Source organism: Puma concolor, chromosome C1 (assembly GCF_028749965.1).
Source record: "Puma concolor isolate L17-30 chromosome C1, mPumCon1.1.hap2, whole genome shotgun sequence".
NCBI lineage: Eukaryota > Metazoa > Chordata > Mammalia > Carnivora > Felidae > Puma > Puma concolor.
Window position 1 is genome coordinate 35,054,311 of NC_141674.1, and position 23,948 is coordinate 35,078,258.

A 23,948-nucleotide genomic window follows, 5' to 3' on the forward strand; every position below is an offset into this window, starting at 1 on the left:
ATGCATGGATCCATAAAGTAGTCATCACATATGTAAAACGGTAACTAGACATTTTTATTTTTAGTGATGCCTGGTCAAAACAGAACCTTTCACCCATTGGAAATATACTTCTTAATGCAATATCTACAATGATATACAGTGATAAAGTGTGTGTGTGTGTGTGTGTGTGTGTGTGTGTAGGATTTTTTTAATGGGAATCACTTAATAAGATAGTATTTGTTAAAATTTCTGTTTAGGGGAGGGGCGCCTGGGTGGCGCAGTCGGTTAAGCGTCCGACTTCAGCCAGGTCACGATCTCGCGGTCCGTGAGTTCGAGCCCCGCGTCGGGCTCTGGGCTGATGGCTCAGAGCCTGGAGCCTGTTTCCGATTCTGTGTCTCCCTCTCTCTCTGCCCCTCCCCCGTTCATGCTCTGTCTCTCTCTGTCCCAAAAAAATAAATAAACGTTAAAAAAAAAAAAAAAATTTTAAAATAAAAAAAAAAAATTTCTGTTTAGGGGTGCCTTGGTGGCTCAGTTGGTTGAGCGTCTGACTCTTGATCTTAGCTGAAGTCATAATCTCACAGTGTGTGAGTTTGAGCCCCACGTCAGGCTCTGCACTGACAGTGTGGGACCTGCTTGGGATTCTCTCTCTCTCTCTCTCTCTCTCTCTCTCTCTCTCTCTCTCTCTCTCTCTCTCCCCCCCTCCTTCTCTCTCCCTCTCCCTCTCTCTCTGCCCCTACCCCACTTGTGTGCTCTGTCTCTCTCAAAATAAATAAATAAACTTTAAAAAATTATAGGGCATAATTTTTAATAATTGTTTATGTTTATAGGGCATAAACGTATAGCAATACTATTAATAATGAGTGCATTCTTATGTGAAGTTATATATTTTACTTATCTCCAGAATATTGACATCACCAAAAGCAACATGAAATTCCTAGTATGCTATTATAGCTAGGACATCAACAATAAACTGGTAAAAGAATGTCAATAAAGAGTAGTCAGAAAAATTTGAAATGCACTGAAACCTTACAATTCCTATATGAAAGAAACTTGGTAGATGTTTCCCAAATTTCACAATAATCCTAAATGATTTATATAATAATAGGGAGTTTTGCAGCTAAATTATAAGTAATAAAGTTTGATCAACAATGGTAGAAGACTGAATTATATTTCTATTTCTCCATAGAAAGTGACAATATTGTTCATTTGAAGAGTCAGTCAAAAAACCTGCAGCCCAAAAATTGTAGGAAATAATCACTTAGGGGTGTATCAGACAATTAATTTCAAAATTATATTAAAAAATTTTTGTGATGTTTATGGTCCATTTAAAAATTTTTGTAATCTGTTGTATTATCATTTGTCATGCTTAATAAATACTCACATTGAACCTAAATTTATACTTGTAATTTTGTTTCTTTTTCTTTTTTTTTTTTAAGAGTGCCCTCAAAGTTGTATATGCTAAGCTTCGGATGCCACAAAACATTAATCTGCCCCTAATCCTCCTTTATCTTCCTGGCATTAGGTGGTTTTGGATAAAAAGCAGTATCATCTTTAGAGTCCCAGCTGCAGATAATTGGTGTATGACTAGTTTCCATGCAGACATTTTAGATGGCTCCTGGCCTTCTTTTTTGGTTTATAGAATAAGTTGAGTTTCTAGAATTAACCAGGAGTTGAGGACTACTCCCTTCTGATTCATTCATGGAGTTTGAGTTTGAACCTCTTAATCCTAAAGTCTCTTTGAGCCCAGGCCCTAAGGACAGCTTTCTTCTTCCTTTGCCATTTGTCTGGCTCTCGAATGGAAGCAGAGTTGAGGGGAGGAGGGAGAAGAGGGCCTCAGGCATGTGGAATTCTAATTTGATGACTTTTGGAGAATACCTCCTAATTGGTCCCAGTTGGTATATCTTGCTGAGAAAGGAGAAGGCATATGAATGACCAGTGGAAGGAAGTAAAGATATTTAGCCTAGAGAAGAGATATCTCTGTTGGACAGCTATATTCACAGCTCTTGCCACATTGCATAACAAACCACTCAAAACTCGGTGCTAGAAGGTGGTGGATATTCATTTCTTGAATGCACAGGTATTTGGATCAGCTGAAGTTCAGCTGATCTAGGCTGGGCTCAGCCAGGCTTGGCACCACTGTGGGTAAGGTCCAAATCTGCTGCATGTGTCCTTTATCTTCCTTCAACCAGCAGCTACCAGAGGCATGATTTTTCTCATGGTGAAAGGCAGGAGACCAAGAGACCAAGCCCAACTTTGCAAGCACATTTCAAGCCTCTGCTTGCATAATATCTGTTAACATTCCACTGGATGAAGCACATCAATAGCCAAGCCCAAATTCAAGGATAGAAAAATCACTCCACCCTGCTTTGAAGACAAAGCAAGCCATATGGGCAAGGCAACATGAGTGAAGCAGGGAAGATGGAAGTGGAGGAATGGAAGGAATGAACATTTTGATGAACAACCTTCTGATATGCCTCAAGAGCTGTCATATCCAAGAAAGAGCAGATTTCCTCACCTCTCAGTCTTCAATGCACTACAGTCTATTCACATTCCCTGCTTTTACCAAAATCACTAAGTCTTACTTATTTTGTCTCATTATATACAATCTGGTTCTTCTTCATTCTCACTGAATTGCTTGCCTAGGTTGCTGCTACAGCCTGCTAGCTGCTCTCCTCGTCTCTCGTCTTGTCCTTTCCCAATTCATCATCCACAGAGCTGCCAGCTATCATCACTATCTCATCAGGATCAGCAGCATCATTATTGTTGTGTGGTTTGCATTACACTTACTGGTTTATGTGCCTTGCTCCTTCATCATATTGAGAGCTTCTGGATGGCAAGAACTGTGTTTTACATATCTTTGCATCTCCAGCATCCTGCACTGGGCCTTCCACCTTGTAAAACTTCAATAAGTAAATAAGGAAAGAAGGAAGATGGTATTCCAATTTAAGTCTGTATGACCTTAAAGCCTAAACTCTTTCTACTCTACCATAAAGTAGCCTTAGTCACAGATGTGTAACTGATAAAAATAAGGATAAAGCTCAAACTTTCCCACTGCTATACCAGTGGAAAAATAGGTACTAGATCTAGATTAACTAAAATCCTTTCTCCAATAATCCCAGTTATCCTTCCTAATCCTAACTCTTGGGAAGTGGAAAGGTCTTGAAGCCATAAAAAAATTTTTAATGGCCATCAGCATTTTAAATATATGAAAAGATGCTCACCTTCACTCTTAGAGAAATACAGATGCCATTTTTTTACCTATCAGGTTGGCAGGGATCAAAAAAATTTTAACATTGTATTGGTGAAGGGTGTGGAAAGAGGCATTCACATGTGTTGCCAATGGGGTATAAATCGGTTCACCCTCTACAGAGAGCAATTGGGCAATGTCTATCAGCTCTTTATGTACTGATACAGGGAGGTCTCCAACACACCCTGTGTTGTAAGTAAAAAAGGAAGTTGAAGAACACGGGGTACATGGCTACCTTCTGTGTGTTTGGGGGAAAAACAGATGTACCTGTATGTTGTTATTGTTCAGGCAAGCTCTGGAAAAATATCTAAGACACTCTTAATAGCACTTGCCTTTGGGAGGGGAATTGAGCTGGAGAACAAGGGTGAGAGGAAAATTTCTTTTTCTTTGTGTATTCTTTTGTATCTTTTACATTTTGTTCCATTTAGAATAGAATTGTTTAGATGGCATAAACTATATCAGAAGATCAACAAACTGGAAAACATAGTTGCAACATAATATGGCAAAGGGCTAATTTCCTTGATCTATAGAGTTTATAAATCAGTTAAATTAAGACAGAGGGAGAAGCGGGTAAGGGATATAAGCACTAGTTTTAGAAAGAAATACAAAAGGCCAATAATTACATGAAAAAGATGCTTAATTCATACATTATTAAAGAAAATAAAGGAAAAATCAGAAGGAATCCTTCAGAGAAGAATTGTGAGCTTTATCATTAGATGTGTTTAAGTAGAGACTAAGTGATTGGTTATTAAGGTTGCTGTTGAGTTTCTTTTAAGAAAAGGAAAGGAAAAAGCAAAGCAAAGATTTCTGGCATTTGAAGGAGTGAATTCATTCCAATCCCTAGAAGCCTTAATTCCTTATGGTACCCAGTGGAGGGGTGTTCACAAGGCCTATGTTAAGAGAAGGAAAAGGAAAATAATGAAAAGTCACCTAGAAAGCACAAAATCTCAGAAATGGAAGGGAACCTCCTACCTAATACTTCGTCTCTTGGGACACAGTCCTAGATTTGCCACTTAAGAACATTGGGTAAGTTTATTACTACATCATTGCTTCAATAAATATTTACTCAGTTCCTTATGTGTGTCAGGCATAGCCCCTGTCCTCATGGAGACAGACATTAATCAAATATGTATTCAAACAAATGTAAAATTGCAACTGCGACAGACTCTGTAAGTCTAAGGGTAGGCTGTGACCCAGAAAGGGATTTTAGGAAAGTTGAACAGGAGTTTAACGAGGCGACAAGGAGAAGGGAAACATGTTAGGCAGAGGCAGTAGCATGTGCAAAGGCCCCATCAGGAGGGCTCACAACAAGGTCTAGGAGGGAAAAAATTGGAAATGGCGATGACCATGTGGTATGAGGCAGGGCTGAGGAGATAGGTGTCTGACCCTTAAGGAGCTCATTCAGAGCCCAAGAGAAATGGAAACCCTTCAGAGGGCTTGGGTATGAAGAAGAAGGGGACCAGGGTCTAGATCAGATTCACATTTTTAAACTATTACTCTGACTACAGAGGGGAGAGATAATTGGAAGGAGCCAAGAGCAGATTGCTCAGGTGAGGTAGGAGGGCGAGAGGCTGGTTGGTTGCTCAGGTTACAGTGCTGGAGTGCAGGTGGAGCAATCTGGACCAATGTAAAAGAGTCCTAGGAAGTAAAATTGACAAGACTCTCTGATGGATTCGATCTGAAGAGTGACAGAGAGGAAGGACAAATGTCTATAATGCTTCCTGACTGGATAGATGATGGTACCATTCACAGACAAAAAATAATGGGAGAGAACAAAGTTTAGGAGGAAATGTCAGAGATCAGTTTAGAAATATGAGATGCTTTTGAGAGGACACATCAGTCAGTCAGCAGCATTTATTTGTGGAGTGTGCACTGTGCAGCTGGCAGTGGAATATATGGGTTTGTTTATTTGTAATAAAGGGGACAAAGGGATAAACACAATACCCCCTTTGAGGCCCCTTCTGTTCCACTCTTCTGTTGTCTATTCCTTCTTCCTTCTGTCATTTGCCTGTTTTCTGGCTCTCTTCTCTCCTCCTTATTTGCTGGATGGAATGATCCAATACCTTACATTTATAGTTTCTTGGCCTATTAACTTCTAAAGACCTTTATCACCACTCCCATCACTGTCTAGTCCCATGGCCACACTGTGAACCTTATCATTCAGAACTCATCAACCTTAAACTTCTTGCACTAACAGAGCTCTCCTGTCCTTCCGGCTGTTTCCACTCTGTGTCCATGTCCTCCTCCATTTGCTGTCCTGTTTGTTTCCTTCCCATTATTTCCAAACCTCCCAGAAAGATCTCCTCCCTATCATAACCTGACACATAATAGACACTCAGTAAATATTTGTTGAGAGAATGATTGTCTCCACTTCCTTAACCAACCGCTTGTAGTTCAGTGTTGACCTCCATCACTGCATTAGTAGGCCAGTAGGGCTTCCTAATTACCAAATCCAGTGGGTACTTTTCCTTGAATTATGTATTTTTTGCCTCTCTGGCTGCTTTTTATTTGCCTCTTTTGAGAAATTCTAACCCTCAAGGATTGTCTTCAGCCTTCTTCATGCCTCAACCTACCCATTTTGCCTAAACGATCCTATCCATTCTCTTATGTTGTGAATCCCAAACTACGTCCAGCTCAGAACTCTCTATCAAACTCCGAAAATGTGTTTCTACCTGCCTACTGGATATTCGCCCCAGACACCTAGTAGGTATTCATTAAATACTGGTTGAATGAATGAAGCACCTATAAGCTCCCATAAGCACTTCACAATTACCATGTCTAAAAAAGGAATCATCTTTTCCTTCCAACCCACTCCTCCTCTTTTTTTATTTCCTATTCTGGTTAATGGTAGCAATGCCCATCTAGCCATCCCAACTCCTCACATTAAGCATTAAGATCTGATTATTTTTACCCCTAAATATGTTTAAATCTGTATCTTCCTCTACCCCCACTACTGCTATCTTAGTCCAGTCCCTCATCACATCCCTACTGGTTTTTCCTTTCTTACTATTATAACTCACCTAGATTATTTGAATAGGTATCTAAACTAGTCTCTCTGGCCTTTATCTTGCTTCTTTCCAGTCTTTTTTTAAAATTAAAGATAAAATTCATCATTTTAATCATTTGTAAGTGTACAACTTGGTGGTTTTCAATATATTAACAATGTTGTGCAGCCATCACCATTATCTAATTCCAGAATTTTCCCATCACCCCAAAAAAGAAGCCTTGTGCTTCCCAACTCCTCCCTAACCCCATCTCTTGGCAACCACTAATCTACTTTCTGAATTTGTGGATTTTTGCACTCTGGACAATGTACCTAAATGGAATCAAACAATATGTGGCTTTTTGTGTTTGGCTTTTTTCACTTAGCATAACATTTTTGAAGTGTATTCACATTATAGCATTTATCAGGACTTCGTTCTTTTTTTATGGCTGAATAATATTCCACCACACGGATAGCTACATCAGATTTTGCTTATCCATTCATCAGTTAATGGACATTTGAGTTGTGTCCCTTTTTTGGCTATTTTGAATAATGCTGCTGTGAGCATCAGTGTAGTTTTTTATGTGGACATGTATTTTCATTTCTCTTGGGTATATACCTAGGAGTGGAATTGCAGGGTCATATGTTCACTCTGTGTTTAACATTTTGAGGAACTGCCACACAGTTTTCCATTATGGCTGCACAATTGACAGCCACCATTCCCATTGGTAGTGTATGAGGGTTCCAGGTTCTCCACATCCTGGCCAACACTTGCTATTTTCTGGTTGGTTAGTTGGCTTATCTGTTTTTCATAACCATCTTCCTGGGCGTGGAGTGGCATCTAATTGTGGTTTTGATTTGCATCTCTCTAATGACTGATGATGTTGAGCATCTTTTCATTTTTTGGCCATTTGTATATTTTCTTTGGATGCAGAGAGTCTTTTTTTTTTTTTTTAAGCAATTTCATCATGGTACTTCAGTACTGAAAAACTTTAATCACTCCCTATTGTCTAAATAATAAAATCAAAATTTCTCAGTGTGTCTTTCAAGGCCCTTCAAGATCTGGCCTCAGCCATTTGCTCAACATCTTCTATTACTCTCCTCCTCCGACTTGATGTTTTTAACCATGCTGAACTGAGGAGAAGAAGGAGGGTTGTACTTTTGTTTCCCTTTTTTGCCAACTCAGTCGCTAATGATACAGGATGCTCAACCAGAGTTAAGGAAGAGTCATCTGAGCAGTGAGGTGATGAGGTGGGTTTAGGATATCTGCGGGCCTGCTGGTGTTTTCTTTCTTACTCTTTTTCTCTTGGCAGCACTCACTTTGCCCTCACCAGGCCATGTAAGTGCTGGACAGGACTATATTCATGTCTCTAGACCTTACTGAAAGGCTCTAGCTTAGGTCTTCCTGGGCAACACGGTGTGTGTTTCTTCATGTCCGTACACATCCTGGAACTCTTCAACCCAGGAGGAGGCAGGTGGGCAGAGGATAGTGGCAATTTGTTCTGTAGACCCCTTCCCTCTCTTGTCTTGACTGCAAAGGGCTGGAAACTCAGCTTCTATTGTGATTAAGTTATAATTTAAGGCAGTGAACATGTGCTCTGCTGGCGGCTATAAAGATTCAAATCATAAAGTTTTACAGTGGAACGGTTTCTGTAAAAGCATCGTTAGGAAGTGGGAACCATGCCTTTAATTCTTATGACATATGGGACTGCCTGGTTTGTTTTGGTTTCAGTGGAGTTTAGTAGGGTGATGGTCTGACTAATTAAAGTCAGACCTTCTTCTTTGCCGCAGTGCTCTGCCCTGTCAGAGGACAATGTAGAAAGGTGGAACTTTCTCTCTGCTTCTGTTCCTATCTCAATTTAATTTATTAGGGACAAGGAACTCTTAGAAATCAAGAGTAACCCTTCAGTAACCGAGTATTTTAAAATCTCCTCCAACCTTCCAGGCTTCATTCCTTGGGGAGTCCCTTTCTTCTTTGTCCCTTATTGGCCAAGGGGCAAACCTAGACAATGAACCAAGTCTAACATGATTATCAGGGGGATCAGCTGAGGAGATAGGTGGGCCTTGTAACTCTGTCAACAGTAGAAACAAAGAGAATAATGAGAGTAGTTCTCTTAACCAACTTTCATTTAACTTACTTGCCTGGCTAACCAACACTCTCTATACCCTGTGTAAAATGTACTGATGCCTACAATATACTCTCAGGTGATGGTTGCTCTTCATTTTGCTGTTATACAATATGTCCTGTCACTGCTACTCCCACCAGCTGACCTATATGCTTACCAGGATTCAGCTATACTTGTCCCGAAGCCTGTTCATGCCAGAGGTAGTTGCTATTACAACTGCCTGATTTCATTATTTTATAAACTCAACAATAAAATCAGAAGGAGAGATGTTTTTTGTTGTTTTATGAAAGCCGAGTTGAAAACTCAGATGAGTTCTTAAAATAATGGTTGCCAAAAGAGCTGTAATACTGATTGAGGGGAAACATTACAACAATCTAGGAATCTGCACTCTAATTTCTTTAATTTATTTTTCTACAATTAAAAAAAAAAAAACTAAAACCAAGAATGGTAGACAACGTATTACTGGTGTGATTTATGCAGGAAAGATCTGGAAAGCCAGTTAGCAGACACATTCCTTGGCCTTACATCAAAAAATTGGAGGATGAATCTACATTTGTATATTTTAAGTTAAAACAAAATGTTTGAGGTAAGTATATGTCTTTTTAAATGATATTTTGCTTTACAGGACTTTTTAGATAATCAACCAGTGCATTGGGTGAGAGGGTTTCTCTGTAATAGGATTCATCATTTATTGGTGTCATGATTGAGTGTGTTAAATCTTTGCAGAGAAAGGCATTGCTATCCCCATTTTATAAGTGAGGAAACTGAGGCTTAGAATAGTTCAACTTGTGCTAGTTCTCACAGAGAGGGTGACCATTCGAGGTCTGTTAGCCATAGAGCCAAGAAGAAGAAAATGAAAAGTCTAATGTGGAATACATGAGCAAATGGACAAGGAAAGAGGTGTTTGTGTTTGATCAAAACATTAATAATAATAATAATAATAATAATAATAATAATAATAATAATAATAATATGTTCCCAGCACTTCATAGGCTGCTGGGAATATCAACTGGTATCAACACTTGGGAAAACATAGCATTATCTTCATTTATTCATTCAATAACTATTGAGTCACCTGCCCTGTGCCAAGCACTGTTGTAGACTTTAGGGACATGACGATAAACAAAATAGACAAAAAACACAGACCCTATGCATTGTAGCTTACATTCTTGTAGAGCTGAACATGTATATATCATATGCCTTAGCACTTCCATTCTTTGGTATAATCCCTAGAGAAACTCTTGTTCATATACCCCAAGAGATGTGTATCAAAGAACGTTCGTGGCAGAATTGTTCATAATAGCAACAAAACAAAGCCTGTAAATAACCTCTATGTCCATTAACAGGAGAATGGATTAACAGATTGTGGTATATGCATATAGCTGAATATTATACAGGTGAAAATGAAAACGCTATAATCGTATGAATCAACGCAAGGAACTCTTAGAAATATAATATTGGAAGGACAAAAAGCCAGTTGCAAAAGAATACACACAGTGTGAGTATGGACTGAGGGGAGAAAAAGTTTGGGGAAGGTGGAGGGAGGTAGGGAGATGGGATCAAGAAGGAGCACATAACTATTAGCAATTATGTTCTATTTCTTAAGTTTGGAAGATGGCTCACATGTTTGTTTTATTATTATAAATAATAAATATGTTCATATGCATTCATAATTTCATGTCCTTATGTCATATCTTCGTATCATATAAGATATTTTCATATCATATACCTCATACAATATTTAATAAAATGTTAGTGCCTTGAAGAAGGAAAAGAAAGTAGAAAAGTATAGAGATTAAAGTCAAAGATCTTGGAGCACCTGGCTGGTTCAGTCAGTAGAACATATGACTCTAGATCTCAGGGTTGTGAGTTCAAGCCCCACATTGGGCATAGAGCTTACTTCAAAAAAAAAAAAAAAAAAAAAAAAAAAAAGGTTGGGCACCTGGGTGGCTCAGTCGGTTAAGTGTCCTACTTTGGCTCAGGTCATGATCTCACCGCTCATGGGTTCGAGTCCCGTGTGGGGCTCTGTGCTGACAGCTCAGAGCCTGGAGCCTGCTTCAGATTCTGTGTCTCCCTCTCTCTCTGCTTCTCCCCAGCTTGCACTCTGTCTCTCAAAAATAAATAAACTTTAAAAAAAAAGTCAAAATCCTTGACTTGGAGAGGTGGGGTTAGAAAAGCTAGAAAGCCAGACTCCCAGAAACAATTCGTCTAGCTTGTACCAGGATCCAGGCCCTGTTTTTAATTTCTACCCCTCCCTTATAGGAGGGTCTTCATGCTCTGGAACCCCTGTGTTTCTCCACACTATGTGGTCTATGGCTTCAGAAACGTTGTTGAGACTGACATTGGGACCTTGCAGCAGGGATAGCAAATGCTACAGGGAGGAAGCTATTGGTAGCTTGGGGAAAGTATATGTTAGAGTTGCCAGGCTATGGGCTTGAAGTCATCAGGCTGAAGGTAGAAGATATCTTTGGACTTCAGGTTTCTACCATAGTCTTGAACCAAGCTCTGTGTGTCTGCATGTGTTTTTTGTGGGTATACTTATGTTTTTAGAGTGGATGGAATACACCAACCAAGCTTGGTGAAAAAATTTACTCTGACTTTGGCAGAACAGCAGATGGCCTGATCTGCCTCTTTGACCCCCAAGTCCTAATATTTGTCCTAAAGCAATCAGGTATAGTGTAAAGAAGGAGCCCATTAGTTATGTATTTTAGCTGGGTTTGTTGGTTTGGTTACCAAAAAGACAACCTAATTCCTTGGGAAGTATAGCTCATTAAGAAGGGGAAAAAGCAATTACTCTTAAAAATATGAAGAAGAATGGAAATAAATTGAATTACACTTTCTAAATCTGTCTTCTGAGTAGCCCAAAGAACATTCCAAGTGTTTCCCACTTTAGGTTCATTCCCTCACTTTAAAAATTCCTTTATTCAGGGCGCCTGGGTGGCTCAGTCAGTTAAGCATCCAGCTTTGGCTCAGGTCATGATCTCATGGTTTGTGAGTTTGAGCCCCACCTCGGGCTCTCTGTTGTCAGTGCAGAGCCTACTTCAGATCCTCTGTCTCCTTCACTTTCTTCCCCTCCCCTGCTTGCATTCTCTCACTCCCTCTCTCTCAAAAAGAAATAAACATTTTAAAAAATAAAAAAATAAAAGTTCCCTTTATTCAGCAAATATTTACTGGTAAGCCTATTATGCACTAGTATTAATCCTAGACTTTGAAAATGCATTAATGAATAAGTGGATATGGTCCTTCCCCTTACAAGGCCTATAGTCCAGTGGGGAAAGCAAACAAACCTAAGTATTTATTATTACACATGGGGATGAATGCTACGAAATAAATGGCACAATAATATAGAATAATTGGGTAATTTCTGAAGAAATGCTTCAGGTCTATAAAGACCTGAAGTGAAGGCCTTCAATGAGCAAGGGCATGTTCAAAAAGAAAGAACAGGTTATTTCAATAGTCTTGAAGCAGGAAAGTGCTCATTGCATTTGAAGACTGAGAAAGAAGCAGTTAGCAATTGCTATGTAACAAGCAACCACAAAAATCTCAGTTGCATACAACAGTAGCACTTACTTCTTGTGCATCTATAAATCAGCTAATCTAGCTTCAGCGTGGCCAGACATCTTTGCTCCTTGAAAGTGGGTTGAGCTCTAGTCTGATCCCTTGATATTCATTCTGCAGCTTGGGCTGAAGAGTAGCAGCTACCACGGGAGGATTTCTCTTCAAGAGGGCCAACCACATAAGTACATTTCAACCCATGCTTGGGACATATCTGACTCCATGTATTATTAGCCAAAACAATCACATAACTAAGCCAAAAGCCAAAAGTTCTCCATGGAGGTAGCAGGGGAGTAAACATTCTTGGATGATAATCTAATCTAGCACAGTCTACCTGTTGTTCATGAGTTCACTTCCTCTCACCTACAAAATACACTCACCTACAATCCCAAGTCTCCCCCAAATTTTATCTAAATCATGGCACCTGGTGGTAAACTCCCAAGATCATATCATCTCTATATCAGGACTAAATATGATTTCTCTTGATCTGGAGATCTAAAAACCAAAATAAAAAAAATAAACCAGGGGTGCCTGGCAGGCTCAGTCAGTTAAGCTTCTGACTTAGGCTCAGGTCATGATCTCATGGCTAGTGAGTTCGAGCCCCACATCAGGCTCTGTGCTGACAGCTCAGAGCCTGGAGCCTGCTTCAGATTCTGTGTCTCCCTCTCTCTGTGTCCCTCCCCTGCTCGTGCTCTGTCTCTCTCTGTCTCTCAACAATAAGTAAATGTTTAAAAAACTAAAAAAAAAGTTAAACCGTTATCTCCCCTCCCACTGCCACCACTTAATATACAGTGGTGGAATAGGTACAAGATAACAGCAATAAACTACTCCATTCAAAAAAAGGGAAGAATTAGATGCATATAGAAACCACAATCCATATAAATTCTGAAATTCTACTAGGCAAGTATTGGCAGGTCCCACCATCCTGGTAGTTGGGAATTCTTTGGTTAGTCCTTGGTTCTGTTTTCTGGGAGTGGATCTCCAATCCATTGTTCTCTATGGCTCTTTGTTCTCATCCTCTAGAAGTCCTTCCTTTTCCATCAGCCTGGGATGCTTCTAAAGAAGGCATTAAATAATAATGCCTTTTTGGTAGCTGAGCAACTTTTTCTGTCTACTGCCTGCCTGTAGAAATTTGGGGACTCAGAGATCTTTTTACATCTTGAACACTCTCAGTCTTTTTCGGTTGGAGCTGGCAGTGCTTTTGCCAATACAACTCTTTCACAAACGTTATGGGTTTTCTATGTATTTGATACTGGTCTACTCTATGTGCCACAAGCTACACCTCAAATTTTTGCAAGACATGATCTATACAGACTTAATTACTGGCAGTCTGGGCATGCCATGCTGCTGGAGAACCACACCCATAAGCTTTCTAAGAGCTTTTTTTCCCAGCTGAAAGAACCTACTAGATGCTACCTTATAGCCCTCAGAGCTTACTGAAGACCCTTGATTTTGACTTCACCTTGAAATGATCTCTTCTGGCAGCATCCTGAATTTGATCTTTAGCCCCAGGATGGATCTGAATTTGAAAATCTTTTACTGGAGAGGCTGGAATTTAGAATGTTTTATGTTTCAACTCATGAAGTTTTGAGTTCTTTATATTTCCACTGAGCTCTGCTTCCAGACTAGCCAGTTCTTTTCTAAGTTACCTCTTTCTTGTTAGTGCCTTATCAAAGGCAGCTAAAAGGAACCAGCTCATGATCTCAATATTTTGCCAGAAGGTCTCCTCCAACTGGACTAGTTCATTAGATACATTTCCTGTCTTCCAGATTATTATTGTTGAGCCAAATGTTTACCTCTATATAATACAAGTTGCTACTATTCTGGTCTTTTATATCCACTTCCTTGCAGCTCTGTCTAGTTCCAAAGCCAGTGTCCCATATTGCAGATGTTTTGTTGTTTTGTTAGAACATCATCTCAATATTTAAAGTGATTGGAAAAGATGAAATCACCAAGGCAAATCATGTTAAAAGAAAATAAAAGGGCACAGATCCAACCCCCTGAGAATAACATTTAAAGATTTAGTAGTAGTAGTAGTAGTAGTAGTAGTAGTAGTAGTAGAAGGAGAAAGAGAAGAAGAAAGGAGTCTGAAAAGGATGGTAAAACCAAGAACAGAAGGGGAAGTGTTTTAGGAAAAGAGTAAATGGGGAGCTATGTTAGGTGCTACTGAGTGATCAAGTAAAGGGATGTGTCTGCAGGATTTGGCAATACGGAGGGTGATTGGTAGCCTTGAGAGCCATTTCAGTGGAGTGACAGGGCAAATTCAAATTGTCATGAATTGAAGAGTTAATGAGAGGTGAGAAAAGGTACACAACATATGTAGACAACACTGGGGATGTTTGGCTATAAAGAAGAGCATGAAAATATGATGGCAAGCACAGAGATGTGAGGTTAAGTGAGGGATTTTTTTTTTTTAGTAGAGGAGACTAGTACATATGTGGCTGCTGATGGAAATGATTCAGACAGAGAAAAAGACTGATAATGTAAGAAAAATAGATGATGATTAATGACATCGTTTTTAAAAAGCAAGAAGCACATGTAAAGGACTAGACTTTAATAGAAAGAGGATTTTTGTTCTCATCGGGAAAACGGGTGCTACTCCAGAGATTGGAAGCCAAAACAATGATAGCTAACATGTCCTGGATGCCTGTTATTTGTCAGGCATTGTGCCAAATGTTTTGCATGCAATACAAAGTCCTGTGAACTTGAGTTTTTTTCACCCCCATTTTACAGACAAGAAAACAGAGGTTTAAAGAGGTTAAGTAGTTTTCCTAAGATTTCTCCATGTAATAAGGGGCAGAACTAGACTTGAACCCAATCAATCTGACTCTGAACCCACACTCTTCTATTCCAAACTGAATCAAATCATTTTTCCATAAAGGGATAATATTTTTTAAATGAGATAAAACCAAGCCAGACCAGAGCTGGTCTAGACAAGATCTCTGCAGTCTCCCTTCTCAAGTGGGTGGCATGAGGAGGGTGGAGGAGGGAGAGAGGGCCGCAGTAAAGACATTTGAAGGAAGGAGAGAGATAAGACTCATGCTTATCCTGATGTGTTCCCCTTTTATACACTGCATATTTTTTCAAAGCATTTTTGTATTCCTTCTCTCAGTGTGTAATGACTAGCTTATATGGAGCCTACAGTCTTTCTGTAGGAAGAAAAGGAGATCTTTTCTGGTGGCCATGAGGTACTTGAGTACTAGGGGATCTGAAATGGGATTCTTCACATTTCACATTGCTAGCCGTTGGCATAGCCTGTGGCTAATTCAACCACAGTGTTCACTAACATAACACCTTTGAAGTAGATGAGTTCCATCTCCTTGTGGGCCAGTTAGCTCTGTTCCACGCTGCTCAATGCCACAGCCCAGCTTGCAGATACTTGCTCTCCATCAGAAAGAAAGCTGAAAGGAAGTATGGGGGAGGAACTATCTCCAGTGTCACAGCACTACGTTAGAAAACACCTCCATGTGTAGAGTAAAGGAGAGGGAGGAGTGCCATGCCTGTATCAGAAAATATACTCATCACATTGGGTGCAATGTTTTGTACCCATTCATTCAGCAGATATTGAGCTGGTCCTGGGTTGCAGGCTTTGTGCTGGCTAAAGGGGTGTAGAGGGAAATGAGGGTCTTCTGACCTTGAAAAGCTACCAAGCTTGTGGACAAGCAGATTACTTTGAGAAAGTGTTTGATGAAGATATGTCCAGGGAGCTGTGAGAACCAGCAATAGACAAGGAACCAGATCCAGAGAGGACCAAAAGGTGTAGTGTAAGCAGTGATGCAGCTTGATCTGATTTAAGATTATGATTTTTAGTTTGCTTTCATATACATGTTTATTATTCTGTTTGAATCAGATTTTCAGACTTCCTCTCATTACCTTTTCTCCCTTGAGCCTTCCAAAGCCTCATCAGAATGAAATTGTCAGGTATGTGAGAGACCAAGAAACCCCCAAAGCTGTGAATTCCCTTTTTCAGGTCAAGAGTCTGTGCCCATAGCTGGCCTCTGTTCTCCTAAAACACGTATCCTATCCAAGCACTGAACTATCTTCAAAATCTGTTTTCCCAGCCTTGGACTCCATATTCCCCTTTCTTACCCATCCTTCACATGCTGTCTGAGGAAGGGGCTTGGTCATCTCACTTTCAGAGTTTATTAGTCAGGATAAGGTAATTACTACACCAAGCAAACCCTGTTCAGAAGGCAGCTTCATAATGGTGATTTTGGAATTGAGGTTTGTGAACCCCTAGAGTTCAGAATCCTCTGCTGGATCTTCTAGCTGCTGTATGAGAAAAGAAAGCATAAAGGATCAAGTAGGAGATCTTTATTGGTCCAGGGAAATAGCATAGCATATGCTACCTTCGCCTACAACCCAATGACTGGTATTCAGACATCTCTAACTGCAAGGGAAGCTAGCAAAGGCCATCTAGCTGTGTGCCCAGGAAGAAGAAACGGGTTTCAGTGGGCACACAGTAGACTCTGCCACACAATAGGTAGAACTGACAGAGAGAGTAGACTGCTGAGCTCTGGTAATGATGTTGACAGTGAAGCAGCAACAGAATACCCCAGTGTCCATGTCTAGAGACCAAGAATATTCTAGTTCAGGTTTTAGATGGGATGGTAGGCAGAGGTACTATCCACTGTATTAATAAAAGGATCTCTGCATGAGGGGATGAGTGAGACCTGCTTTGAATGGGATGGCGGCTGACTGATGTGGCCTGGAAGAGGGTTCTCTGGTGGGCTCTCTGAGTAATGCTGTAACTGAGTCTGTCTGTAAGCCTTTTCAGTCAGGGTAAGCACAAATGCCCTAAGCCATCCCTTCAACCCAATTAACTTCTCTCATACGCATTTAGAATATACTGTTTAGATGCACTAATTGTACCATCCTTGGGAGAACTAAGAAAAGAATTACTCAAGTAATTTTTCTGTCCCCAAGGTTCAGATGAGGGACCCTGGTTGAGAACCATAGCCTCTGAAGATGAAGACAGCATTTTGTATTTGAAGCAAATGCTCTGGACTCCTTTCCCCCTTCCCCCAATCTCCTGCCCCCTGAAAGGAAACAAACTGATGTCATGAGAAATTCCTTTCTAATAACAAAAACAAATGGGAGGTCTCAGGGGATTGTCCGTATGGAGAGACAGTGGTCGCTTAAGAATGAGAAAATGGTGACTCCTGCTCAGAGTTCTGGTTAAGTATCAGGTAGAATTTTTCCAACATCATTCTGAATCAAGAGAGGCAGTGAAATCACTTTAGTAAAATCTTGGAGTGGGAAAAATGTAAAGAAAACAAAATCCAACTAAGGCTGCTTTTCCCCAGGAAAGGCATTAGTCAGGCAGCCGTTGGAGCCAGCCGCCTCTCAAGAGCCTGTTTTTCAGTGTCACTACGGTGACTCTCCATGCTCTGGGTTTTAATTCTAGCCTCTAATCTCAGTTGCTTCTGTGATAAATTAATTGTAATGATAGAGGCCCCAGTTACGAGGTCTGCACCGTTTGCTTGTAATGTGAGCGACAGGTTTAGGACCTGCTTTATTTAAGATGCTGGGGTAATTACATGGGAGTTAGCATATGCAGGCAGAGATATGATTCATTCTTCCAGCCACAAGCATGACACAGCTGTTTGCGGGATAAAATAGGGGAACCGTGTTGTTACAAAATGTTCCCCTTATTATACCTCATTAAAAACAAGGCTGTGATAAGTCAGGACTGGCAATGAAGAAAATCTATTGCCCCTCTGTAAAACCTGATAGGAGAGAGACTCAGAGCTGTGCTGTGTCATTTTATTTTTTATTTATTTTTATTTTTTTTATTTTTTTGTCCTTTCTCTGACTCTTCTCCCTGTTATTTAGCAACTCACCGAATACTTGGGGAAGGAACAGTCTCCCAGAACCTCTTCCTTTCTTCTAATGAAATAGGGTCTGCCCTTTCCCTTTCTTAAATAAAGCTGAGGATTTTCAGAAAAAGAGAGCATTCACTGAGAACAAAGGATAGGGGTCTTTTTGGTGACCTGGCCCAATTTTGTCCTCATCACCTTCAACAGGAGCACGTGGGCTGTGAGAGCGCCCAGAGCAGAGAGAGCTCGGAGGCTCCAGCAGGAAGCAGAGCTTCAAAGTCAGAGAAAACCACGGGCAAGAGACAGAGGCTCGTTCCTTTCAAGAGACAGATATATGCTGTCTTCCCCCATCATCTTGCTTTTTAAAAATAACTTTAAAAATGGAAATGCATTTTTGGCCTCATTTTCCTTCTTTTCTCTCTGTACAAGGGAACTAGTGAGAGTCTAAACCAACCTGCAGATTAACACTGAACTTCAGACCCAGGGCCAAATAAATTAGGCTATTCTTTATCAAAATGGATGGTTAGGAAAGAGGAGCTACAGGATAGAAAATATTCTTCAGGAAATAGCTACTGAAGCCCATCCCAGAAGAGTTGTTCCTTGAGACATGCATGTGCCTGTCCAACAGTGAAGCCCACTTGAGAAGCCATAGATCTTATGGTTGACAGCATGGGCTGGAACTCTAGACTACACAGGTCCAAACTTTAGCTCCACCACTTCTAGCTACGTGGCCTTGGGAAAGTTGAGTTAATACATCTGTGCCTCAATCTTCCCAGTCTACAAAATGAAATTGGCAATAATATTACCTATCTCTAGGGTAATTATAAGGAGTAAATATGATAATACATGTAAAGAGCTTAGATGCCTGACAAACACCAGGTGCCAAATAAGTGCTAACTATTATTATAAGTAGTAACACAACTAACAGCAGCAAACTGCTATGAGCCAGGTTGTATGTTAGATATGAAAGGATAGTTTTGTTCTGTTTTGTTTTATAATGTTGTTGCTGCAACAGAATTAAGGACTCTAACCTGATTTGTGATCCTTCTTCAGAGTTTGGGCTTGGGGACAAAGTCTCAAAATCTGGGCTAGAGATACAGGGAGAGAAGTTCATGGGCGTTCTTAGTTGTTTGAATAATAAACCAAAGACCTGCTCACCTTGTAATATGGGTTTCTTAGAGTAGTGGCCTTCAAACTTTGCACACTATGATTTACGTTAAAAAAAATGTTTTACAGTGCAACTCAGTACACACACTCACCAACTGAAACAAAAATTTCACAAAGATAGTACTATCCTTTATGTGATGCACTCTACAACATTATCTTACTCTATTCTATTGTATTTCATTTAAAAGTGCTCATGATCACTATTAAGTTGATATTAACCTCCACTAACAGTTCTCACTTTGTAAGTGGTGGGCACTTGGTTAATTCTCAAAAAGTGCTCGTTGAATTGAGCTGAAGTATTCTGGAAAGGGGGTTAGAATATGAGGACAGAAACAAGTGTGCATGACACTTTAAAGTTTTAAAATATTGCTGAAGTGATAAAAGTTGATGCTGAAGGGGTAGTCAATGGCCAGATAATATAAAATCAGATAGATAGATAGATAGATATCTTAAGTAGTTAGTATCAGAAAAACATTAGATACTAAGAGAACAGATAATGCAGATTTATAGATACCTATACTATGAAACAAACATGGTAAACCATAAGAACAATTCTGAGAAGTTGTGGGAATTCAGAGGAAGGTGAGATGGCCTTCAGGTGGGATTCCTGGTACTCCTCAGAATTCTGTTCTACACATTGTTCATTCTTTCGTTTGTTCAATGAATGTTTTTTGAGTCATGTGCCAGACACTCCCCATTGGCTCTCATCCATCTCCCTAGTTTCAACTACATGAGGATAACTTGGGTTTTTAGCTATTCATTAGGCATTTTCCAGCATGGAAAGGCAAATCATTTTTCTCAAAATCCCAGTTGAAGTCCCAGTGCCTGCTTTTAGCTTTGACTTGTGCCATCACCTTGGCCAGGGCAACATAATGCTCTGATTATCTTATGCCTGTTCATACCCATCATCGTGGAGTGAAGGGTAAGAATGTGCTTCACCTGAATCTCATAGACTGAGGATGGGGGAAAGGATGGTCTTGAATGCCATATTTAGAGTTGTGAAACTCTAAGTCTACACTTACTGTTTCCACATCCTGGGAAATGGTCTTTCATAATTTTGCCTAACTAATGAGTTACTATATGTCCTTAAAAAACCCTGCTCAGTAATTATCTCTATTGTAAGACTTACTTTGCTAAAAAGAGCTAATGACTTTCTTTTCTATGTTCTTTTGTACTTTGAAAGTAAGTCTGTCATTGAATTTATCAACCTACAATTGTCTGTTTCAGGATCATCTCTCCCACTGTACTGTGAATTACTTCAGTTCAGAAACTGTCTTAAACATTTTTATATTCCCAAACCTGAGCTTGAACTTAGTAGGTATGCAACAAATGTGTATTAAACTAGATTGTTCTTCATGAGACTATTTGGGCAACAAAGTGTAATATCAACTAGAAAGGGAGATACTGGGTATGTTTCCTAGGGACAGTTAAAGATAAATAATGAGGTATCAAAGAAGAAATCAAAAGGGAGATTAGAAATTGAGATGAATGAAAATGAAAACACAGCACACCAAAACTTAAGAGATGCAGCTAAAGCAGTGCTCAGAGGAAAATTTATAGCTTTAAACACCTCTATTTTAAAAAGAAGAAATATCTCAGATTGATATCCTAACCTTTCAACTTAAACAAGAAAAAAGAAAGCAAACTAAACCCAAAGGAAACAGAAAGAAGGAAATAATAAATATTAGAGAATAAAATAAATGAAATATGGAATAAAAAACAAAGGAGAATATCAATAAAACCAAAAATTGATTCTTTGGAAAGATCAACAAATGAACAAACCTTTAGCTAGACTGAATAAGAAAAAATAGAGAATATTCAAGTTACCAAAATCTAGGAATGAAAGAGAGACATCCCTACCAGCCTTGCAGAAATAAAAAAGCTTTATGAGGGAATACAGTAAATAACTGTATGACAAAAAAGACAGATAACTTAGATAAAATAGACAAGTTTCTGGAAAAGTACAAACTACCAAAAGTGACTCAAAAAGAAAGAAATTCTGAGTAGACTTATAACAAGGAAAAAAATTGAAGTAGTAATTTTAAAACTTCCCACAAAGAAAAGCCCAAATCCAGATGGCTTGACTGGTGAATTCTACCCAACTTAAAGAACAATTAATACCAATCCTTCACAAACTCTTCCAAAACATAGAAGAGGAGGGAACCCTTTCCAAGTCATTCTGTGAAGATAATATTACTGTAATGCCAAAACCAGGCAAATGTACCACCAAAAAATAAAACTACAGATCCCTTATGAACATATATGCAAAAATCCCCAATAAAATTATAATAAGCAAAATCCAGCAACATCTAAAAACGATTATGCACCATACTCAAACAGGAATGCAAAGTTGGTTTAACATTTGAAATAAATCAATGTAATACACCATATTAATAGAGGACAGAAGCCATACAATCATCTCAATAGATGCAAAAAAAAAAGTATTTGACAAATTCATCAGCACTTCACTATAAAAACACTCAACAAACTAGGAATAGAAGGGAACTTCCTCAAAGATGAAAGATTGGGAGTATCAAGAACAAAACAAGAAGTCTAGTCTCACTACTTATGTTCAACATTGTACTCAAGAGTCTGACCAGAGGAATTGGGCAAGAAAATGAAATAAAAGGCATCCAGATTGGAAAGAAAGAAGTAAACTCAATAATAAAAAGAATAACTCAATATTAAAATGGACAAAGGATTTGAATAGCTATTTCTCTAAAGATATATGAAAACTCAATAAACACATGAAAAGATGCTCAATATCATTAGTTATCAGGGAAATGCAAATCGAAACCATAGTGAGATTCTACTTTACATCCAGTAGGGTGGCTATAATCAAAAAGTCAGATAACAAGTGTTGGTGAGGATGTGGAGAATTAGAACATTTATAAACTCCTGTTGGGAATGTAAAACGTGCTCACTTTGGCAGCACATATACTAAAATTGGAGCAATACAGAGAAGATTATCCTGGCCCCCATGCAGGGGAATGTAAAATGGTGCAACCACTTTGGAAAACAGTCTGGCAGTTCCCCAAAAAGTTAAACATAGAGTTACCATTTGACCCAGCAATTCTAACTCCTAAATGTATACCCCAAAGAACTGAAAACATATGTCCACACAAAAATGTGTACACAAATGTTCATAGAAGCATTATTCATAGTAGCCAAAAGGTGGAAACAACCCAAATATTCATCAAGTGATTAATGGATAAACAAAATGTGATTTATCCACACAGTGAAATAGTATTCAGCCAAAAAATGGCTGGTACATGAAGTACCAAACATTTAAAGAAACATTAATACCAGTCTTTCTCAAACTCCTCCCAAAAACTCAAAGAGGAGAAACACTCTCAAACTCATTTCACAAAGTCAGCACTACCTTGATGCCAAAGCCAGGTAAGGATACTATAAGAAAAGAAAACTATAAGCCAATATCCTTGATGAATATAGATGCAAAAATTCTCAACAAAATATTCGCAAACTGAATTCAACAGCACATTTGAAAAAAGGATGATACACCATGATCAAGTGGAATTTATCCCTGGGATATGAGGATGGTTCAACATATGCAAATCAATAAATCTGATACACTATATTAATAGATTAAAAATCATATAATCATCTCAATTGATTCAGAAAAGCATTTGACAACATACAGTATTCTTTAATGATAAAAATTGTCAACAAATTGAGTATAACAGAAATATACCTCAACATAATAAAGGCCATATGACAAGCTCACAGCTAACATCATACTCAATGGTGAAAGATTCAAAGCTTCTCTAAGATCAGGAATGAGACAGGGTGCCCACCCTCACCCCTCTATTCAACATCATACTGAAAGTCTTAGCTAGAACATTCAGGCAAGAAAAAGAAATAAAAAACATCCAACTCAGAAAGGAAGAATAAAATTGTCTGTTTGCAGATGATATGATCTTAGAGAAAATCCTGAAGACTCCACCAAAAAAAAAAAAAAATTGAACAAATCAAAAAATTCAGTAAGGTTATAAGATACAAAATCAACATACAGAAATCATTTGTGTTTCTATACACTCACAATGAAATATATGAAAAAGAAATAAAATAATTCCATTCACAATAGCATCAAAAACAATAAAATACTTAAGAATAACTTTAATCAAGGAGGTGAAAGAGCTGTACACTGAGAACTCTAAGACTTTGATGAAAGAAATTGAAGAAGACACAAATAAATGGAAAGATATCCCATGTTTATGGATCATAAGAATTAATATGTTAGAATGTCCATACTACACAAAGCCACCTAGACATTCAGTGCAATCCTCATCAAAATTCCAATGAAATTTTTCAGAGAAATAGAACAAATAATCCTAAAATTTGTATTAAACCACCAAAGACACTGAATAGTCAAAGCAATCTTGAGAAAGAACAGAGCTGGAGGCATCACACTTCCTGATTTCAAACTATCTACAAAGCTATAACAATCCAAACTGTATGGTACTGGTATGAAAATAGACACACAGAGCAATGAAACAGAACTGAGAGCCCAGAAATAAACCCTCACATATACAGTCAACTAATATTTGACAAGGGAGCTCAGAATCCTCAATAGAGAAAGTCTCTTAAATAAACAGTGGTGGGGAAACTGGAGAATCACATGCAAAAAAAAAAAAAAAAAATGAAATTGAACGCTTATCTTAACACCACTCACAAATTTTAACTATAAATGGATTAAAGACTTAAATATAAGATCTGAAACCATAAAACTCCAGGGAGAAAACAGAAAAAGCTCCTTCGGGGCACCTGGGTGGCTCAGTCTGTTAAGCATCTGACTCTTGGTTTTGGCTCAGGTCATGATCTCGTGACTTTGTGGGTTGAACCCCATATTGGGCTCTGCACTGGCAGCACAGAGCCTACTTGGGATTCTCTCTCTCTCCCTCTCTTTCTACCTCTCCCTCCACTTGTGCTGTCTCTGTCTCTCTCAAAATAAGTAAATAAATTTTAAAAAAAGAAAAAGACTGCTTGACATTGGTCTTGACAACAATTTTTTAGGTATGACACCAAAAACACAAGCAACAAAAGCAAAAATA

At 38.9% G+C, this 23,948-nt stretch overlaps 1 protein-coding gene and 1 pseudogene across 3 annotated transcripts in view; both read left to right on the forward strand.

Moving 5' to 3' along the window:
• Positions 1 to 23,948, forward strand: part of RNF220 (ring finger protein 220) — a 231,323-nt gene that overhangs the window by 60,535 nt on the left and 146,840 nt on the right. The window lies entirely within an intron of this gene.
• On the forward strand, positions 21,793 to 21,891 carry LOC147577976 (U6 spliceosomal RNA; annotated as a pseudogene).